This window comes from Electrona antarctica (genome assembly GCF_951216825.1).
Source record: "Electrona antarctica genome assembly, chromosome: 9".
NCBI lineage: Eukaryota > Metazoa > Chordata > Actinopteri > Myctophiformes > Myctophidae > Electrona > Electrona antarctica.
In genome coordinates, this window is record NC_136790.1 from 3,188,868 (window position 1) to 3,204,452 (window position 15,585).

Here is a 15,585-nt window from a genome sequence, read left to right on the forward strand (position 1 = left end):
ATCCAACATTGGTTGGAACATTTTAAAAACTGACCCCAGATCAGCATAGATAGCATACAGAAAACTTCACCTCAGCCCTACTTATTCATTTTGCCCTGCCCACTTATATCTAAATATTTCCCCCTGAATGGTCCTAACCCCGCCCCCATAGGTTTTCCATTGGCCACACACACTGCTTCACTCTGTCATTGGCCGGCTTTGCCTGAGAGCTCTTTGCCTGCTTTGTGCTCATGTGCTGCTGTCTGGGACGCAGCAGGAGGAGGGAAGCAAAGAAAGAAAGAACATAAGAGCCTGGAGGGAGGGAGAGAGTACCCAAATACAAAGAAAAAACCTCAGAGGGACAGAGAGGGGAGGTGGAAAGAGGGAGAGAACCAAAGAGGCAAGAGGGAGGGAGGGAGAGGGAGAAACTAAGGGGAGGGAGCAAAGGGGTTACCTCATTCAGAGAACAGCTAGCGCACACGGAGCAGGGAAGAAACTTGTGGGAAAGTAAACACTGCAGGGATCTCGTCTGTGTGCTATCTGCCACTTGCAGCCCCCGCTGGAGACCCAGGGATGACCAGGCTGGACCTGCCAGTGTGGTGAAACGCACTAGGGAGCGTATGGGTGGTTAACAGGGATTTACCAGTGAACTGAATCTAGTCGGAGCTCAAACACTACTGAGAGACAAGGAGGTGAGAGGTGCATATTTCTTGTCCTCCCCACAGACGCTCCTCTTCTCTCTTTCTCTCTCTTTCTGTCTTTTCCCCCTCATACCTCCTACCTCACTGACTGACTGTTCTCCCCCCCAGCTTTCTGTCTTTCTATTCCACAGCATGGCTAGCCAGGCTACAGGAGCTTTTGTCAAAAAAGGGGGTCATCATGACATGGGTATATATGTGTGGGTGATGGGGTTCTGCTGTTTCGTATTCCTCCCTCTGTCCCTCCTCTCCAGCTGAGCGAATGAGGGAGTGGAGGATAGGGCGGGATAGGAGAGATGAGGAGAGGAGTATTGCTGACACCCGGGGTGGCCTCTTGACTGAGTACACACCATCATGGGCGATTTAACCAGAGACAGAGAGTCAAGAGCTGAGTGCACGAGGCCCTGTTATGATTGCAACAGTTGAAATGAAATGAAATGAAATGAAATCTATATTTACCCAGGGTATCTGGGCTAAGCTCAAGAACTTGTTTCCAGCCAGGCCCTGCTCATAGAACACATTTCATCGTAGTGGTTGATGCCTTGTTCAAGGGCATTTCAGCGGTGGTAATTTTAACGTGTCGGACGGCTGATTCGAACTGGGAACCTTCCGGTATCTAGACCGCGCCGCTATCCGTTCGGCCACCGCTGCCACATTCATCAGACAGTTACCAGTAAAGACACACACACACACACACACACACACACACACACACACACACACACACACACACACACACACACACACACACACACACACACACACACACACACACACACACACACACGTGTATATACCTCAGTATTAAGGCAGCAGTCCTCACGTTTCATGTCACATCCAGGGTTCAATGAATCCCTGCTGGCCAAGACAGAATCCCCACATGGCTGGACCACTTCTGAGTTTGTACCTTTTTGGTGCAAACCACTCCAACAACTGGCTTTGTACCCGTGTACCCGTGTTTGTTCGTACCAAAAAGACGAGCATGGTTGCTATGGTACTTATGACACAGATGCTTTCCTGGTTCTAATGTACAGTAACTATAACAATAAATGTGTAGTTGCACCACTCAGTTCACACGGGTGTGATTTTTTTATCAAGAAATAGGTTTCTTATCTGACACCAGGGTCACATTTCTCAATGGAAGAGTAAGGTGACCACCTCCAGTGACTGCATAGTGTTGTTAGTATAATTGTATTAACCGTACAGATTAAAATAAGGTTGTACCTATTAAAATAAGTTTCCAGCTCCCCCAGACCCCTGTGGGAGAGACTGGAGAGTGTATGTTCCCAACCACACAGTAAAACACAACCATCAGCCCCCCCACGGCTAAAAAGGGAAGAGAGATTCCGCCCCCTTGGCCCTGGCTCCGCCCCCTTGGCCCTGGCTCTGCCCTAACCATTCCCGTTTGACGGTTGCTTCCTGGTGTATAATAGCCCCTCCCTGGGTGGGATTTCACGCTGCCTCATAAGAGCAGAATAGAGTGGGGTGGACTTGGTGGAGGGAGGGGGGGCTGTCCTCTGTCCATCTGATTTGCATTTTGGACAAGGGTCCTGGTTCTGCCCTGCTTGCCTTCCGGAAGCCCCAGAACTTTTCTTTTTAAGAGACTAGAGGTTTTTTCTTTTCTTTTTACACTTGCCACATGGCAACACTTCCAGTCAGTTCGCAGGCATTAACACTCCATGCATGCCCTGCCTGGAGTTGAAACTACAAAGCCTTCACTATTTATTGGAACGCCTGCCTGTCTTGCTGCATGACAAGACATACATGCTTGCCATGCATACACTAAGTTATGCACTCATGCAAGACAGCACAAGTTGCCACCTTTTCTTTATTTATTTTTTAATTTTCCCACTTTTTTTCTCTCAATTTATATGTTCTGCCAATTCCCAGTTCCGCTTGTAGTGTAGTCCCTTGTTGCTGCTGCAGGCTTCAGGGAGGGTGTCATGGCCATGGGCAGTTTGGCCACTGATGGAGGGTGTCATGGCCATGGGCAGTTTGGCCACTGATACACGTGAAGTCGCCAACCACTCTTTGTCTTTCCGCCCGACAGTGAAGAAACGCATGAAGGTGTCGGTGTTAAGCCAATCAAACGAAGCTATGGGAAACTGAACCGGAATAGGACACGGAGCAATGCAGACTTCTAGAAACCCGGGACTACAGTTATGCACAGTCTTTTGTGTTAGTTTGAATGCCGGCCAAGCCGGAGGTACAGCAGAGGATTCAAACCTAAGTTGTCTCTGCAGTGGTGGGGGGGGGGGGGCGCAGCCACTAGTGGCTTTAACCCTGCGCCATGCGAGCAGAGTTGCTGGTTTACTAGCCTCGTGCACATTTTCTAGTTAAAACCTTGACATACAGTATGTGGTTGACAGAGTGGCATTCCGACGCACCGCTATTCCAACTTCAATGGCTTACTGGCTTCCACGTGTGGTTAGGTTTAGGGATATTGGGTTAGTAATGTGGCGTGTCGGAATGGCGGCGAGTCGGAATAGCGGGTTAATGTGTATTATACCACAGGTCGTTTCGAGGAAGCAATCTGATTGGTTGAAACAGCCTTCTAGCCGTGGGTTAACCAGCACCATTCACCACCTAATCAAAACAAAGAATTCAGCTGCTCTGTTCTCCCAGAGCGCTAGCAAACTCGTGGCTAGGCTAGCTAGTTTCTTGGGACATTTGTGGTCGTAGTGACTACATCTGTCATTAAAAAAATATATTCTTTCAGCGATTTTCTTAGTTTTAAGGGTAACTGTTGTATAATTGCAATATTACACGAGAGGGTGTGGGTTAACGTGATTATTGCCACTTCAGTGATGCTTGCGGAACTCGACTAAGTCTCGTTCCTCACCGCATCCCTGTCGTGGCAATAATCACGTTAACCCACACCCTCTCGTGTAATATTGCTTAATTGTAACCCTTAAGCTCACACTGGGTATATCAATGGATAACTGGGTTCAAGGATGGAGTGATATTTAAAGTTTGGGTTGTGTTTGTCGGGTTGAGCCTGATCTGTTTGCTGTGTGACATCGCTATTAAATAAATATTCCTTGACTAATTTCCTGACTAGTTTCATCCAGGCTAAAAACAGTTCAAACAGCCAAAGCTGCTTGTTGGTGCTCTTAAACTACAGCCTGTAATACTTGTGTACAGAAAGTATTAAGCATCAGTATAAAATACTTTGGTAAACTCACAAAAAAACATTGAGCCATCCTGAAGAATACGTGCACAATGAATGCACATGCACTTCATAGTGGTACTTCCTGATTGTGGAGAGAGAGGCAGCCTTCTACACTCAAATCAAATCAAATCAAACTTTATTTATAGAGCACATTTACAAAGACCAGAAGGTCACCCAAAGTGCTGTACATGAACATATAACAACCAAAGTGCTGTACATGAACATATAACAACCAAAGTGCTGTACATGAACATATAACAACCAAAGTGCTGTACATGAACATATAACAAGCATACAATCAACACAAACAATATGGTAAAACAACATTGAAGCAACACAAGTATTTAGACAGGTTAACTAGGTCAAACAACATTGAATGCCAGGGAGAATGCCTTTTAAGCAAAGATTTAAAAGCATCTAAGGAGCGGGCAGACTTAATGTGTACTCAATCAGCAGGCTGCATTTGAAGAGATAACTCGCCCTCGGGATGACAATGAAAAAATGGCTACATTAAGCCATGAATAACAGGGAGATATCCAAGAAACTCGCAGACAAAGCTCAACATAGACCTCTCGTAGGCCAATAAAATGACAATTGCGAAGGTGGGAACCCAAGGTGTGTTTTTTGGTTGATTGATTGATTGAATACAGTACTTCATTAGTCAGAAATGTAAACAGTATGTGGTACAGTAAGGCAAGGATATCACAAAAGGTCCTGCAGGTCCTGTCTGTTTACAGAACAACTGCTTGAACGATGGCAAACGCTTATGAATATCAAATACCAAAATGTGTTTTGATTAATTAAAACGTTTTTTTTACTTATTTGACATAAGTAAAACAAATCTATTTTCCTAATGGGAAATTCAAATCCTTTGGCGTTTCTCGATAAATGGGGCCCGTTGTCTGTCAGCATACTACTCGGCACTCTCTTTATCTCTGTTCAATATTTGCACAGCACCTCGGTGGAGCCAGTGCGGTGTTGTCTGTGCAGTCACTGTGAGTCCAGATGGCAAGGAGGAGGTGGCCGTTATTCCCACTGTGTCCTTGACTAATGTGACATTCTGCCACTACTAGCATTGCCTCGCTACTGCTGCTGTGCTGGACTTACATTACCAGACAGACAGGCCGCTCCTCTTCATATCTGAGGGCAGCTGAAGGCCACATCGGCTCCTGTATGAATAATAGATCTGTGCATACCTAAGCAGGTCCAGTGCTGCTGGTACTGGATGAACTGGGGCGATTCCAAGGGCTTTCGGGGCGGGCTGACAGAGGCCATGCTTTAGACTAGAGATTGTATTGTTTAATAAAGGTTGTGGGCACAGTGTGTCGCTGCAGAGCCCAGAATTCCACATCGACTCCCACTGAATTGATTTAGACAAGAAATTGAGTAGATATTACTACTAATGAAATTAAATGAAATGAAATGATTACTATATTTACCCAGGGTATCTGGGCTAAGCTCAAGAACTTGTTTCCAGCCAGGCCCTGCTCATAGAACATTTCATCGTAGTGGTTCAATGCCTTGTTCAAGGGCACTTCAGCGGTGTTAATTTTAACGTGTCGGACCACTGATTCGAACTGGCGACCTTCCGGTATCAAAACCGCTCCGCAATCCGTTCGGCCACCGCTGCCACAATAGGCATTAGCAGACACCGTTTCATATCCAGAGCGACTTGTAAGTTTGAGATCACAGTGAATTGAGCCCTAGTTTGAGATCACAGTGAATTGAGCCCTAGTTTGAGATCACAGTGAATTGAGCCCTAGTTTGAGATCACAGTGAATTGAGCCCTAGTTTGAGATCACAGTGAATTGAGCCCTAGTTTGAGATCACAGTGAATTGAGCCCTAGTTTGAGATCACAGTGAATTGAGCCCTAGTCAGAGATCACAGTGAATTGAGCCCTAGTCAGAGATCACAGTGAATTGAGCCCTAGTTTGAGATCACAGTGAATTGAGCCCTAGTTTGAGATCACAGTGAATTGAGCCCTAGTTTGAGATCACAGTGAATTGAGCCCTAGTTTGAGATCACAGTGAATTGAGCCCTAGTCAGAGATCACAGTGAATTGAGCCCTAGTTTGAGATCACAGTGAATTGAGCCCTAGTCAGAGATCACAGTGAATTGAGCCCTAGTTTGAGATCACAGTGAATTGAGCCCTAGTTTGAGATCACAGTGAATTGAGCCCTAGTTTGAGATCACAGTGAATTGAGCCCTAGTTTGAGATCACAGTGAATTGAGCCCTAGTCAGAGATCACAGTGAATTGAGCCCTAGTCAACAAATGACTGAATAAATGGTCATAGTTCTGTACACGAGTGCAAAGAAAACAATGAAGTGCTTCAATGACATCAAACTTAAACATCTCTGTTTAAACAACATGCTATCTACATAAGATTAGCATGAGTGGCCACTGGTCAAGCAAAGAAAATTAAAATAACATATGAATGAATGGGATACAAGAAATAAGGAGGGGTTGAGGTATTAGTATTCTGACTCGGGAGGCGGGAGAAGAGTCAAGCTCTTGGACTATAGTGGAGTGTTAGCCACAGTGTTTTAAGGAAGGCATGAACAGACTTCCAGTGTTTGCTGTTCTAAATTAGCAGTAAGGGGCATAGTGTTTAATCAAAATGTGCAATACTTACATACATACATTGCATTAGTCTAGCTTTTTCTGTGATCTAAATCTGGTGGGGTTACTAATATTAAATCTAAGAGAATACATTAAACGAAAATACAAATCTCTGGCGAGCCTCCCACTCAGACTGCTATGCCTCTTGATAGCCAAAAGGATGATGTAGTCAGTCTGTTCTCTCCGACGCCGTCTGCTGCAGTTCCTAAATTGGCTGAGTCACATTCGTATCCCTTGATAGGATGTCGCCTGGGAAACGAGCTATAGAGTGGCGGAAAGAGGAATGCCAGAGGTTGATTTGTGTTTGTCTGGAACTGTTTGCTGTTGTCCAAGGACCCCCATCTCTTTTAGTCTCTGACAAGAGAGAGTTGTGGCAGTTGTGTGGTGTGACATGACATCTTCTATTAAGGAAAGGCCTGAGCAGAGCTGCTTCTTCATGTCTTTCTATTAGAATGTATTCAGTCTTCACCAGCTGCTGTTCTGAGGCATTGTCTATTGACAAAATCCCAAGGCTCTGACCAATAGCTATGTAGTTTCTCTACAGATGCATACCACAATCATGGGCTATATGCCCAACGCCCTGCATGTACAATTGAGCTTACTTGCAGTAACTGAGTTTGAATAACTGACTTGAGCCTGATGAGTGGTTGTTAAGTGATTCAACCGAGTCATTTCCGTTCATGACTTGTGAATTCAAATGTTGTCTTTACTTTAATTAAACTATTGGATGGGGAGACCCAATTTGTCAATCTATCAATGACAAATACCATGACTATAAGTAAAGTATCTTGAGACAACGTGTTGCAATTTGACACTATATAAACTCCTACTGGGAGTGCATTGCGTACAAAGTTTCATGCCGATCGGTCCAACAGTGCCTGGGATTAGCAGCTCACAGACATACTGACGGACCAGGGCCGTGCAGAGAGCACTGAGGGGGCAGGGGCTCAAACTCCAGAAAAGGGCACATGTGTGCGCGCGCATAGCGCACGCCTCTTTTTGGGGTGGTCTTTTCTTTTTGTGGAGTCCGTCCCTTGTGCCATTTCATGTCATTGGACAGTAAAATAAGCAATATGTTCTCATTAGTCTGAAACTAAAACTAACTGACTGGCAGATTAAAAGATAATTCATTATGATAGTATCATTACTTGTCAAATGTTTGTCTTGAAGGGCCAATGGCACTTATTGGCCCCCACACAAGCCCTTATTGGCCCCCCACACATAAGCCTTTATTTGCCCCCCGCACAAGCCCTTATTGGCCCCCCACATAAGCCCCCCCTCCCACATAAGCCCTTATTTGCCCCCCCACACAAGCCCTTTTTTTTTTGAGGGAAAGGGCACTTTCTGCAAAAGGGCAGGTGCTCAAGCCCCCTTAGCCCCCCCCCCTCTGCACATGCCTGACGGACAGACAGGGGTGGAAACATAGTCTCTGGCCTTCTTTGGCCATCCGGCCTGGTGGAGACAATACAACGTCTCTGCCAGAGCTGAGCATAGAACATCTTCTCTAGTTTAAAGATAGAGATGACACATATTGATCTTTGTAGAAAATGTTTAAGACACCCTTCCTCTTCTCATGGTCGAAGTCCAAAGCTGTTTTGTTTTTGTTCCCCTCAGCAATATTGTAAATACTTTCGTTTCTTGGTTGTTGTTTTTTTGTCTTTGTCTTTTTCTTTTGTCTGCCCACTCTTTCTTCTTTATCTCCTTCTGAAATGTACACTCTGAAGCGATATTGCCCTTTGCCCCTGTTAAGTGTTGACTTGATGCCATATGTAGTCCTGAAGAAAGCAAGGATGTTACAGAGACACTGGAGATGGAGTCACTTGGAGGGGGGAGGGAGGGAAGAGGGGTGGAGAAAAACTCCTGGGAACTGCACTTGTGTCCTATGTATACATAGAAATGCTGTTATTGTACTGCTTTTTCCAAATAAAATAAATATTATAAAAAAAAAAAGAGATGACACATATGCAGCCAGTTAGTGTCGAGTACACCAAACTCTCCTCCTGTACATATCCACTCATTACCACGTTTGGCACACAGTGGAAGAGTTATCAGAGTTTTATGTAGGTCAGGGATGGGGTGTGTTAGAGCTGGATTCATCTCCATTGTGTGATTGTATAGTACTATATGAAAGAGCAGCTTTTACACAGAGACACCCGTGAGGCTCCTTATTGTCTTTAGTTGATCACTGTTTGATGATATGGCCAAAGTTAACATATGCCTTCCAAGTACATTGTTCCAAACACCTTTTAGAATGTTGAGGTGCGTTTTGTTATTCTTCTGTTTTCCAGCATTTAACTTTTTTCAGTAGTGTTAGCTATGAATCGGGTTAGTTTTTTTTTTTTGGTTGAACATTTTCACAGCTCTGTCTTGTTGATTTCAAGATGGGAGATGATTTTGACATCTCAAAGGGAGGGAAATGCAGGCTTCTGCTTGTTCGATGACAGTCAATTAGGTGTGATTACTCCGACAGCATGGCTTCCCTCTGTGGAAGTGTGGCCATAATTTCCTATTACACACATACCCTGCAGGCTCCTCTGAAGCTCGGGCAGAGAGACAGCAGCTTTCCTCTGAAGTAAAAATGGATTTGCACACACGGATCATTCATCGTTTCACGCCAAGCTGTTCTGCACTATACCACGCACAGCACACAGGGAGCCATTGTGGAAGTCCCCTGTCCCCCTGTCCCCTGTCCCCTGTCCCCCTGTCCACAGCACACAGGGAGCCATTGTGGAAGTCCCCTGTCCCCCTGTCCCCTGTCCCCTGTCCCCTGTCCCCCTGTCCACAGCACACAGGGAGCCATTGTGGAAGTCCCCTGTCCCCCTGTCCCCTGTCCCCTGTCCCCTGTCCCCCTGTCCACAGCACACAGGGAGCCATTGTGGAAGTCCCCTGTCCCCTGTCCCCTGTCCCTCTGTCCCCTGTCCCCTGTCCCCTGTCCCCTGTCCCCTGTCCCTCTGTCCCCTGTCCCCTGTCCCTCTGTCCCCTGTCCCTCTGTCCCCTGTCCCCTGTCCCTCTTAATGCACTTATCACGTATTTATCTGTCACATTAGTGCTTTATGCAATGGTAGTCTCCCGTCACATCTACAGTATCATTACTGCACTATACAGTATATAATATAGAAAATAAGTACTATATATACTGTGGTGGAAATTGTAGAGGACTCCCTTCAGGTTTCCGTCCTGCAAATAGCCATGACAGTATTCACAAACTATAACATATCACAACCTTGAACCAAGTGAACCAACTACCGGTAGTTGTCACAGTCACACCATTCCTTGTAAGTCATGGATCCTGACGCGAGAGCAAAACGTGATAATGTCCACAAAATTCCTTGCGGGGGTTGGAGCAAAAAAAAAAGAAATGTGTGGTTCTGTAAGCTTGCAGTAAAAAGCAGAACTCCTACAATGACTGCATCTGTACAATCCAACCCCAGCCTTGATGGCCTAGTCTAGTGAGCTAAGCAGTCAGTGCTATGGTGACCAAGGCAGAAACAATGCTTTCTGCGGCTCAACTGAGGGCTTTTTTCCATCCACAAAAGAGTCATTGTTAATTAGACCAATGAGTGGGCCGGGTGGAGAAACTGTGTATGTGGTACAGTGGAGACTCAGAGGCTAAAGCAGTTGGATGGACCTATTGTACGGGAACACACCCGTGTGTGTGCGTGCGTGTGTGCGTGTGCGTGCGTGCACGTACGCGCGCGACAGGTAGAGCTGCATTTTTTTCTATTTTCTAGGTTGGAAGCGGTTAACTGTAGAGAATTGCTATTTTACAATAACAACATCCTTCTGGTTTAACACTCAAACAGCCAGTTGAGAGCTGCCCACTGTGCCCTGCAGGACATCTGCACTGTGCCCTGCAGGACATCTGCACTGTGCCCTGCAGGACATCTGCACTGTCTGCAGTACAGTTTTCTGCTGGGATGACGAATAGCAATGCTCATGTCATGATGTCTTTTACTGTATATATAGACCAACGCGGAAGTTACATGTACAGTACCTGCGCCATGGATTCCTTCCCGCTGTAGATCAAACTGCCATTGACGTCTATAGATGTTTTATAGGTGTGACGTCTATAGATGTTTTATAGGTGTTGTCAGTGGTTTATGATAGAGTGTCAGTGATAGAGTGTCAGTGATAGAGTCAGTGGTTTATGATAGAGTGTCAGTGATAGAGTCAGTGGTTTATGATAGAGTGTCAGTGATAGAGTGTCAGTGATAGAGTCAGTGGTTTATGATAGAGTGTCAGTGATAGAGTGTCAGTGATAGAGTCAGTGGTTTATGATAGAGTGTCAGTGATAGAGTCAGTGGTTTATGATAGAGTGTCAGTGATAGAGTCAGTGGTTTATGATAGTGTTGTCAGTGGTTTATGATAGAGTGTTGTCAGTGGTTTATGATAGAGTGTCAGTGATAGAGTGTCAGTGATAGAGTCAGTGGTTTATGATAGAGTGTCAGTGATAGAGTGTCAGTGATAGAGTCAGTGGTTTATGATAGAGTGTCAGTGATAGAGTGTCAGTGATAGAGTCAGTGGTTTATGATAGAGTGTTGTCAGTGGTTTATGATAGAGTGTTGTCAGTGGTTTATGATAGAGTGTGCTCTTCCGGAACCTGTGAGTTCATCTAGGGCTTCCGGATGAGAGGACAACCGGAAAAAAACCCTAGGATTTTATTTCACAAAAATGCATTTTTCTCTGCTTTCTGTTCCCAAGGCAGGTGTTTTGGTGAAAACAAGCTAAACTAAAGAACAGAACATGGCAGAAACACACTTTCCCCCCTAATGAAAGTAGAGACTCACTTCTTTCTTTTGACATATTTGATGTTTACATTAGAAGAAAATATTCTGTGCAAGTAGGTCTTGAAAGATGAGTAAGAATGGTCCAAAACGCTGGCAGTGGCTGCAGACTGTTCTAGAGAAACTCTGCATGGCAGTGAGTCAGTAAATGAGTTAAATACCTCTCCACAACAGGAGGTGGCAGTATAGTCTGCAGTGTTGGTCTGCAGTCCTCAGCCTGGACAAAACAAAACACAGAGCATTTTTTGCTTTGGAGTTGATCGAATTGAGAGCTGAGAATATGGTGTCTTTCAAATGTGCGACGAGCAATGTCTCTGGCTTATTTACGCTTGCTTCTGCACCCCTCTCCACCACCCCACTGCTACCGACGGGCGTCGGGCAGTAGCTGTAACCATAGACATGCAGTCTAAACGTAGACGCCCTTTCCGGCTCTGGCAGCGTATGTGCTCAAGGGAGGGCAAAACATTCCCGAGATTCCTTGCGAAGCCCCACGGAAGCATGAGCGTGCGTCACAGAGCGCATGTTTCGGGTCTGTAAGTCCCAGAAAAGATGCGCTGTGATTGGCCAGTAATCACTTGAGTGGCAGCGTGACGTAAAAGTCAAAGTGCCTTCCACACTTCCGGCGTACCTCCTCCCCCCCAGTGTAAATTCTTCCGCCCCTCCTTCAACACACATCGCTCCAACCAACGGCAGCGGCCAATGAGGCATCTATTTTTGAGTGGTGTAAACCACTCCAACAACTGGCTTTGTTAGTTTACGTGTCCACGTGTTTGTTCGTACCAAAACAATGAGCATGGTTGCTATGGTCACTCAGTTCACACGGGTGTGATTTCATTACGTCAGACACTACGTCAGACCACAGCTGATCAGGCTATATAATACCTTACACCACTCAGTTCACACGGGTGTGATTTTCTTTATATCTATGGCTGTAACCAAGCATGTTTTGTTGGCTTTTAATGCTTCCCTACAACCTTTGACCCGAGTCACAACAGCGTCCAGAACCATCTATTGGATTTTTGACGAACAGACGATTTCCAACACCTACCGCTGACGATGTTGGTGCGGTGGAGATCTATCTTTAAACTGCTCCAGTCACAAGCCAGCTTCTCTGTTATATTCAAGCCAGCTTCTCTGTTATATTCAAGCCAGCTTCTCTGTTATATTCAAGCCAGCTTCTCTGTTATATTCAAGCCAGCTTCTCTGTTATATTCAAGCCAGCTTCTCTGTTATATTCAAAGGTCTCCCAGGAAACCTTTTAGGATTTTTTCTTTGAGGTTTTGAAACCCAGTATAAAGTATACCTATGGATTGGATATTCCTGCACGCACGCACGCACGCACACACACACACACACACACACACACAGACACACGCCTCTCTCTCTCTCTCTCTCTCTAGTGTCGCTCTAATTAATTAGTCTCATGTCGTACAGCTGCGTCTAGATTCTCCTAGATGCCTATGCCATAGAAAGCATAGGTGGGTTCCAGTCTAGTCTAATACTGACATGTCCACATTTAGTTGTCAAATAGCCACTGGCAGTAGTAAACAAGTTGGCTCATGGAACTGATTAGGTTCATGATTTGGGGTCAGGCAATGAATTCAATCTCCAAGAAATAGCCTTGCCCGGACTGGACTGGACTGGAGTGTTTTCCCGCCTGGGCCCGGCATGTGTTCAGCCCTCCTATCCCTGGTGTTATTTCCCAGGGGCCCCAGCAAACTGCCCTATCAGGCTCAGGAATGTTCAGGGGCCCCAGCAAACTGCCCTATCAGGCTCAGGAATGTTCCGGCATAGGAAATAGTTCTGCACTAATCAAAATGCAAAGCAGATGGTGTACACGACATCACCAGGGCCTAGGAGTAGGAGTGGTACACTTGACTTCTAGAGCTTAGTATGTTCACAATATCCATTTTATAGCATATTCTATGCCCTATCAGCCAATGCTATAATACATTTGAGTCGCCCTGCTCAGGACCTTAATATACCATTCCTATACACACTGATTGACTGACTGAGCTTTCCTCTGACGGCAGTAATACAACTATTACAAAACTAAGACTAGAAAAGTCTGCTCTTCGGAGCACAGGTCTCCACCAGGCCGGGTTGCCTAGCAAGGGCCCGCAAATTGTGGTCATATAGCCACTTATACATCTTGATGACGTGACCCCAGAGAAGAGATAATGTGCACCGATCTTTGTGTGGTTTGGACAAAGTCTGTATGAGTCGTTGCAAAAAGATGGCATACATGTAATCTGGCACAAATACGGGGGGCCCATCATCATCATCCAAGGAATCCAGAGGAAAACAATATGTTGATTGTACAAAATACTGTACGGTTTTTAGGCCAAAACATGAAGTGAGATATTGTAGCGCCACCATGAGGAGATTTGAATTTGATATGGAAGTTCTTCCTTGGCTTAGTGGGAATGTGATATGGAAGTTCTTCCTTGGCTTAGTGGGAATGTGATATGGAAGTTCTTCCTTGGCTTAGTGGGAATGTGGAAGTTCTTCCTTGTCTTAGTGGGAATGTGGAAGTTCTTCCTTGGCTTAGTGGGAATGTGGAAGTTCTTCCTTGTCTTAGTGTGAATGTGGAAGTTCTTCCTTGGCTTAGTGGGAATGTGCGTGGAAGTATGTGATACATGTACTGCATTCATGATGTGTGGCACTTTGTGCAAAACGGCCACCCCCACAAATTTTGGAAACCAATCATACCCAATTGGAATGGAATATGAGAAATGTGACACTGACTGATCACATGCGACTACAGAGATAATGTACCCAATTTGCGTGATTAGCTTCAGACAGGCACACACACACACACACACACACACACACACACACACACACACACACACACACACACACACACACACACACACACACACACACACCCACACACACACACACAGTGTGAAAGTAATATGCGAGTGCCTGTCGCCTTCTTATCCTGACCTGGGGACATTGTCCCCTATAGAGAACTGAAGGCACTATTGTCATCAGTGTAAACAGGTGTAGATATCTTAATTAATCTGCCACTAAACCTTCTCAGACTATTTAATTTAGCTAACAGTATTTTTTCTAGCCATATGTTATGTTTACAGCGCTGGGAACATACATCCCCTGGTCTCATTATCTCCCTCTGTCCTGCTTGGGAGAAGTGTAAGAAATATACAATACAGTGCTATTTGGCTGCGTTGAACTCATTTTTGTTTTAATCAATCTAAAGTCAAGCCAAGTTCAGAATTGTTGGGGCGTTTTGGGATACATTCTGAAGTTGTGATTACAAAATAATATAGTTAGAACTTTTGCACTCGCTGCATGAAGTAAATCCGTTATGCATGGACTCTGGCTTAACAGCTCTGAGAAGATTCAAACGGATAGATTTAGCAGGCTGTGGATTTCATCTCTGAAGCATTTGCCAATATGTAATACCGTAGTTCAGTCAGACATTTATTGAGCATGAATATTATATTTAACCCATTTAGGCCTGACATCGAAATTTAAAAAAGGTCTTCTAAATCTGTTTTCTGAAATACCTCATGTTTCTATATCAGTGGTGCTCAATATTTCATGTCAAGGACCACAAAAATGATATGTAATTGGCCGCCGACCCCCATCTGAAAATATGTTGTTCCAGGAACCCCTCAGAAGCAAAGATTTGAGTTAAACACATTCGCTCTGAAGGAATATATATTCAAAGATTTGAGCCACATTTTCACGATTTTTCAAAAATAGCAGACCTACAAGCTTGTAGATCTGCTATTTTTCATTAGATAAATTAATGTTTAAAACACCAAAAGGGGTTCCCACACAAAATGGGTTAAAGAGCATAAATATATAAAAGATATATAAATGATCTGCCAAATAGATATTACAGGGAATGAAATAACACTAAGGGAGTAATGTAGAGATGCTGGGGGTGGTGGTCAAAGAAAAGATGTCATAGGGAGGTTTAAATAATACCCCGCTCCAATCAGATGAAGTGCGCATGACATGTGACTGATCACCTGATCAGGAGTTGGCGTTTGACTTGTCTCCCTGAACTAGCTCCGCAGGCTTCACACTATTCAGCACAATACTGATTGTTAGTTACATTTGATTCGGTGTTGCTAAATTGGGTCGCATTCTCACCTCTCACCGTGTGTCTGTCTGTCTGTCTGTCCGTCCGTTTGAGCCTCTGTCTGTCCATTTCAGCACGGAATGTCCGGGACATGATGTTGTTGACATCACCAGATGTCATGATTGTGATGAAAGGCACCGCTCACTTCACACGAGTGTGATTTTCGAGTGGTGCTAGTCACTCCTATGTGGAGCTGTGTGTGTGTGTGTG

General features: G+C 45.0%; 1 protein-coding gene across 1 annotated transcript in view; it reads left to right on the forward strand.

Annotated features, from left to right (window-relative positions):
- Positions 1-427: 427 nt before the first annotated feature.
- The window catches only part of arhgef10la (Rho guanine nucleotide exchange factor (GEF) 10-like a), a 306,255-nt gene continuing 291,097 nt past the window's right edge, over positions 428-15,585 (forward strand). Inside the window, exon 1 of the mRNA XM_079509721.1 lies at positions 428-671. The gene's annotated coding sequence lies outside the window, so the exon portion shown is untranslated. The remainder of the gene's footprint in view (positions 672-15,585) is intronic.